The sequence below is a fragment of the Nyctibius grandis genome, chromosome 1 (genome assembly GCF_013368605.1).
Source record: "Nyctibius grandis isolate bNycGra1 chromosome 1, bNycGra1.pri, whole genome shotgun sequence".
NCBI classification, from domain to species: Eukaryota; Metazoa; Chordata; class Aves; order Nyctibiiformes; family Nyctibiidae; genus Nyctibius; species Nyctibius grandis.
The window spans coordinates 41,657,863-41,663,862 of record NC_090658.1 but is presented as its reverse complement, the minus strand read 5'-3'; positions in this window follow the sequence as shown (position 1 = coordinate 41,663,862).

Below are 6,000 nucleotides of genomic sequence, written 5' to 3'. Positions count from 1 at the left end.
GATCAAGGAAATGTTTTTGAAAGATCGTTCTGCTGTCAGTTTGATACTTAAAAACAGAGTTAGGGAGCAGATTTTACAGGGTATTATGGTAGCCACAATTGGAATGCCGTTTTGATTGCATATATAATTTTTTTTTTTTAAGCTGGTGCCACAGCCTTACCCATATCAGTTTTCTGGGCTTGTAGATCACAAGACATTTTTGTAGAACTGAAAGGGTTCAGAAGTGTGTTCTTTGACTGAAAATCAGTAGGTGTAGACTTTGCTGCTTTACTTGCCTGTCTGTATTTATTGTGCTGCTAATATAACCCCTGTCCGTTTTGAAGGGGCCATCCCTGAAAGTTTTGAGTATTTTAAATTCTAAATACTGTATCAATATGAACAGAATTGAATGTACTGATCCTTTGGTGTTCCCTGGAGTTATCCCATTGATTTAAATGGCACTTTTGGTTAGAAATGGGTTTCTGTGGCCAGGTCTGTAACTTTTAAGCATGACCCTGCAGATGTTCTTGGACTGTATTGTTATGACAGTTCTATGTGAGCTGAGATGCTTTAAGCATTTAAAAGCTCTTAAAATGAGCTCGTTATGTTAGGGAGTGCTTGGACTGTGTTGAAATTGAGGAAGATGGTGAGGATGACAAGGTTGAATGTTTATGGGTGAAGATCAGGGGGAAGGTCGGCAGGGCGGACATTACGGTGGGAGTCTGTTATAGACCACCCAACCAGGATGAGCAGGCGGACGAGGCGTTTTACAAGCGGCTGTCAGAAGCCGCCCGGTCGCCGGCCCTTGTACTCGTGGGCAACTTCAACTTGCCGGATGCCTGCTGGAAATACAACGTGGCAGAGAGGAAGCAATCTAGGAGGTTCCTCGAATGTGTGGAGGACAACTTCCTCATGCAAGTGGTAAATGAGCCCACTAGAGGAGGGGCCCTGCTTGACCTGTTGTTTGTGAACAGAGAAGGACTAGTGGGAGATGTGAGGGTCGGTGGCCGTCTTGGGAATAGCGACCACGAAATGTTAGAGTTTTCGATAGTGGGGGAAGTAAGGAGGGGCAAGAGTAGAACTTCTGCCTTAGATTTCCGGCGGGCTGACTTTAGCCGTTTAAGAGGCTGGTGGACCGAGTCCCTTGGGAATCGGTCCTGGAGGGCAAAGGAGTCCAGGAAGGCTGGACGTGCTTCAAAAGGGAATTGTTAAATATTCAGGAGCAGGCTGTCCCGGTGTGTAGGAAGACAAGCCGTCGGGGAAAAAGACCGGCCTGGTTAAACAGAGAACTTAGACTAGAACTTAAGGAAAAAAAGAGAGCCTACTTGCTCTGGAAGAAGGGTCGGGTAACTTGGGAGGTTCTATAGGGACGTGGCCAGGTCGTTGTAGGGAGAAGATTAGAAGGGCCAAAGCTCAATTAGAGCTCGATTTGGCTGCTACAGTCAAAGATAACAAAAAAAGCTTTTACAAATACATCAACAGCAAAAGGAGGGTCAAGGAGAGCCTCCACCACTTGCTGAATGAGGAGGGTAGTGTAGTGTCAGGGGATGAGGAAAAGGCAGAGGTGCTCAGTGCCTTCTTTGCCTCGGTCTTTAATGTCAAGATCGGTTGTCCTCAGGAGACTCGGCCCCCAGAGCCTGAAGTTAGGGACGGGGGGCTGTGTGAACCTCCCGTAATCCAGAAGGAGATGGTTAGTGACCTGCTGTGCCAGTTGGACACCCACAGGGCTATGGGCCTGGATGGGATTCACCCTAGAGTAATGAAGGAACTGGCAAATGAACTTGCCAAACCACTCTCTATTATCTACTGGCAGTCCTGGTTAACTGGAGAAGTTCCAGCTGACTGAAAATTAGCAAACGTAACGCCCATCTACAAGAAGGGTCGGAAGGACGATCCAGGGAACTATAGGCCTGTCAGCCTGACCTCGGTGCCAGGCAAGGTGATGGAACAGATCATCCTGAGTGCCATTACATGGCACATGCAGGACAATCGGGGCATCGGGGCCAGCCAACATGGATTCATGAAAGGCAGGTCCTGCTCGACCAACCTGGTCTCCCTTCTATGACCAAGTGACCCGCTTAGTAGATGAGGGCAGGGCTGTGGATGTAGTCTATCTAGACTTCAGTAAGGCATTCGACACTGTCTCCACAGCATCCTCCTAGACAAACTAGCTGCCCGGGCTTGGATGGGTGGACTCTTCGATGGGTTAAAAACTGGCTGGATGGCCGAGCCCAGAGAGAGGTGGTGAATGGGGCAAAGTCCAACTGGCGGCCGGTCACTAGCGGTGTTCCCCAGGGCTCAGTTCTGGGGCCGGTGCTGTTCAATATCTTTATAGATGATCTAGACGTAGGGATTGAGTGCACCCTCAGCAAATTTGCAGATGACACCAAGCTGGGTGGGAGTGTCGATCTGCTGGAGGGTAGGAAGCCCCTACAGAGGGATTTGGACAGGTTAGATAGATAGGTGGGCCGAGACCAACGGCATGAGGTTCAACAAGAACAAGTGCCGGGTCTTACACTTCAGCCACAACAACCCCATGCAGCTCTACAGGCTGGGGGGAAGAGTGGTTAGAAAGCAGCCCGGCAGAAAAGAGACCTGGGGGTGCTGATCGACAGCCGGCTAAACATGAGCCAGCAGTGTGCCCAGGTGGCCAGAAGGGCCAATGGCATCCTGGCCTCTATTAGGAATAGTGTAGCCAGCCGGTCTAGGGAAGTGATCGTCCCTCTGTACTCGGCACTGGTGAGGCCACACCTTGAATACTGTGTTCAGTTCTGGGCCCCGCACTTCAAGAAAGATGTTGTGTTGGAGCGAGTCCAGAGGAGGGCGACCAAGCTGGTGAAGGGTCTGGAGGGTCTGACCTACGAGGAACGGCTGAGGGAGCTGGGGTTGTTTAGCCTGGAGAAGAGGAGGCTCAGATGGTGACCTTATTGCAGTCTACAAACTACCTGAAGGGAGGTTGTAGTGAAGTGGGAGTCGGCCTCTTCTCCCGGGCAACTAGCGATAGGACAAGAGGGCACAGCCTCAAGCTTCACCAGGGGAGGTTCAGGTTGGACATCAGGAAGAATTTCTTTACAGAAAGGGTTATTAGACATTGGAATGGGCTGCCCAGGGAGGTGGTGGAGTCACCATCTCTGGATGTGTTTAAGAAAAGACTGGACATGGCACTTAGTGCCATGGTCTAGTTGACAGGGTGGTGTCAGGGCAACGGTTGGACTCGATGATCCCAGAGGTCTCTTCCAACCTGGTTGATTCTGTGATTCTGTTAAGCTGGTTCTGCTGCAGGAGACATGACCTTTCTGGTAACTCATAAAGCCCTTGGAGATGTTGTGTTAGCATTCTGTTGGCAGGCTGAACATCATCTTTGGGAGTATTATATTATTACGCCAGCAGTAAAATCCATCTAAGGACTTACTGACATGCTGGTTTGATACTGGCTGTAGCCATAAAAAAGAAACAGAGTAGTGACTTGAACATGAACATGACTTTTTGGTACTGAACTCTGATTTGCGGTTTCATCTTTGCATTGCCTAGTTTATGTGTCATGAAAGCATTTTAAATTGCAGGCTGATCAAGGCTGTGCAAGGGCTGAAGAAGGCTGTCCCTTGTCTGTCTCCAGATAGTACTTTGTTCAGAGGAAAAGGTTGAGACAGAGGAGCACTATGAAGTGGGTTATTGCTGTTCAATGATCTCTCTGCATTCTTTCAGACTTCCTATGCATTGTATTGGGGGCACTGTTTCACCATTGATTGTGAGACTGTAGGGGTGAAATTATTTGGAAGATTTATTGTAATGAGCCAAACACCTGTTCTGAGTATTTTTGGGGCTCTCCTGTTGAAGTCTATAATACAGTTCTATTGATCTGGATTACTTTAGCCTGAAGAAGCAGCTTAAAACCTGGGCTACATTTAGCAGAGTTCTCTAAGTGGACCAGAGTTTTGTGTTGGGGCAACAGCTATACACAGTTCAGGAGTCATTTAACCAGGGGCAGACTGTCTCAGCACGTTATTAGCATGTTATGCCCTTCAGCTCCTTTGAAGAGTGTACTAGTAAGAAACCAGTGTGAAAGAAAGTGGCTTTTTTTTATGTTACTTATTGCCAAAGGTGTTAGCGAAGTCCAAGATCATACCATAGCTGATTTGCTGTTGCTGTTCTCCAGTTACGAGTGCTATCACTTGCTGGGTTCTTTCAGTGCAGCGTATTGCTTGAATGTACAGGGCAGTGAGAAATGAGTATTGGTACTCAAAAATTAATCAGAGATTAGCAAAGAACTCTCTCTGGAGGCTGAACTGCAAAATTCTGAGTTGGAGATGTCAGCACGTTTGGGGATCAGTGCCCTACTTTAACTGGAAAAAGGTATGTGCTGCTTTGGAGATGTAGATCATGTGTGAAAAGGATGTATCCTTTTAAAAACGTTACAGTGTTGTATGTAAGCATCATCTGTTATATTTGAAATGCAGCCTGTTTAGGACTGGGCAGTTTCGTAAAAAGCAGTTGTTCATTATATCCTACTTCATATGATTCTCAGTGGAGAGGGAACCCATCTCTGTCACCAGTGTCATCTCATTCCACTGGAGCACAAACCCTGCTGGATGCTATCAGAGGCAGGGAATGGGAAAAAAAATCAGTTCCTGCTCAGTACATCAGTCTGGTGGTAGTGGTCTGCACTGTAGCTGGGACATTGTGGTTGGTTTCTTTTCAGCTACTGGGATTTAATTTTTTTTTGGTCTTCTCATGGAATGCATCTGAACATTTCCGTGCATATCTCCCTAGAGAGAATGCATATTTTGAAAGGAAATTTGACAATAGATGTCACCAGCTGTATTTAAATTTTGTGTATTTTGCAAACTACCACCTTCGTGATACAGTGCACAGTAAGCAATTACAAAGTTGCTCATTGTCTGTAAACAGGACTAAGATTTTTGTCTCCTACTTCATATGATTGTTATGAAGCTGCATATGTGAAAAGAATATCGAGTTCCTAGATGCAGATTTTTGGTGTTAAGTGTATACTTCATTTTCTGTGAAAATGGGCACTAAAATAATAATTAATCAAGTAGAATAATTGTCTTGCAAAAAGCATGAGAAGTGTGAAAGTGAGTTGCTCTGATACTGTTAGCATAAGTAGCTTTGGAATTAAGCTAATGCTTCTCTGCATGGGAATTGGTTCTTTCTCCTTGGTCTGAACGTGTTACTCCTGTTGCATTTAGTGAAGAAATCTTTTCAAGTGGTGTATGTGAAACTGTGGGTCAAAGTCTGTCCAGCCTCATTGAGCTGTGCAGTCAAAAGCTGCCTTTCTGGTAAAACATAAACCAGCTCTTAGAAAAGTGCATGCTAGTGAGAGCAGTGGGTATCTACAGAGTTTCTGCTTTCTCTCATCTCCCGTCAGTCTTTATGTTTTCTGTTTAAATGTTATCTGCTGCTTAGTGTTCTCATTTTCAAACTACAGGGACCATGAGTCTCTTCATACAGTGAATTACTTACCACTGGATCTCATAAGAAGCTTTTTAGATGGAAACCAGAGAGGGATTTGTGTTCTTTTGTGTAGGACTCCTGTAGTCTTAAGAGAATGTGAGAGCAGTCCCTGCAATAGAAAATCCCAGTGGCTGTGGCAGTCTCCTGGGAAACGAGAAATCCAGGGTAGTGCCTGCTTCCCAGATTCAAACTAGGATCTTAATCTGAATCTACTAGAAAAGAGGATCATGTTGCACAAGTCGTAGTGGTCTGGGTAAGTACTGGTTGTTGATCATTCTTCTTGTTAGGAGAATGGGGAGTTGTAGCCTTCTGCTAGTGAAAAGGGTGCCTGCTGGAAATAGAGATGTGTAATAAGCTGTGGACATCTTAGGATTTGTTTACAGGATCCTCCCAATAACATAGTGCTTATATGTAGTACTGAAATGTTTGGAGTCAGCTTCCTTGCTGGTTTTTCAGTATGTGTTTTGTTTTTTCCGTAGTCTGTGTTGCCCACACTTCAGTGGAAAGCTGACTAGGCTTTTACACAACAGCCATTTCCATAGCCAATAT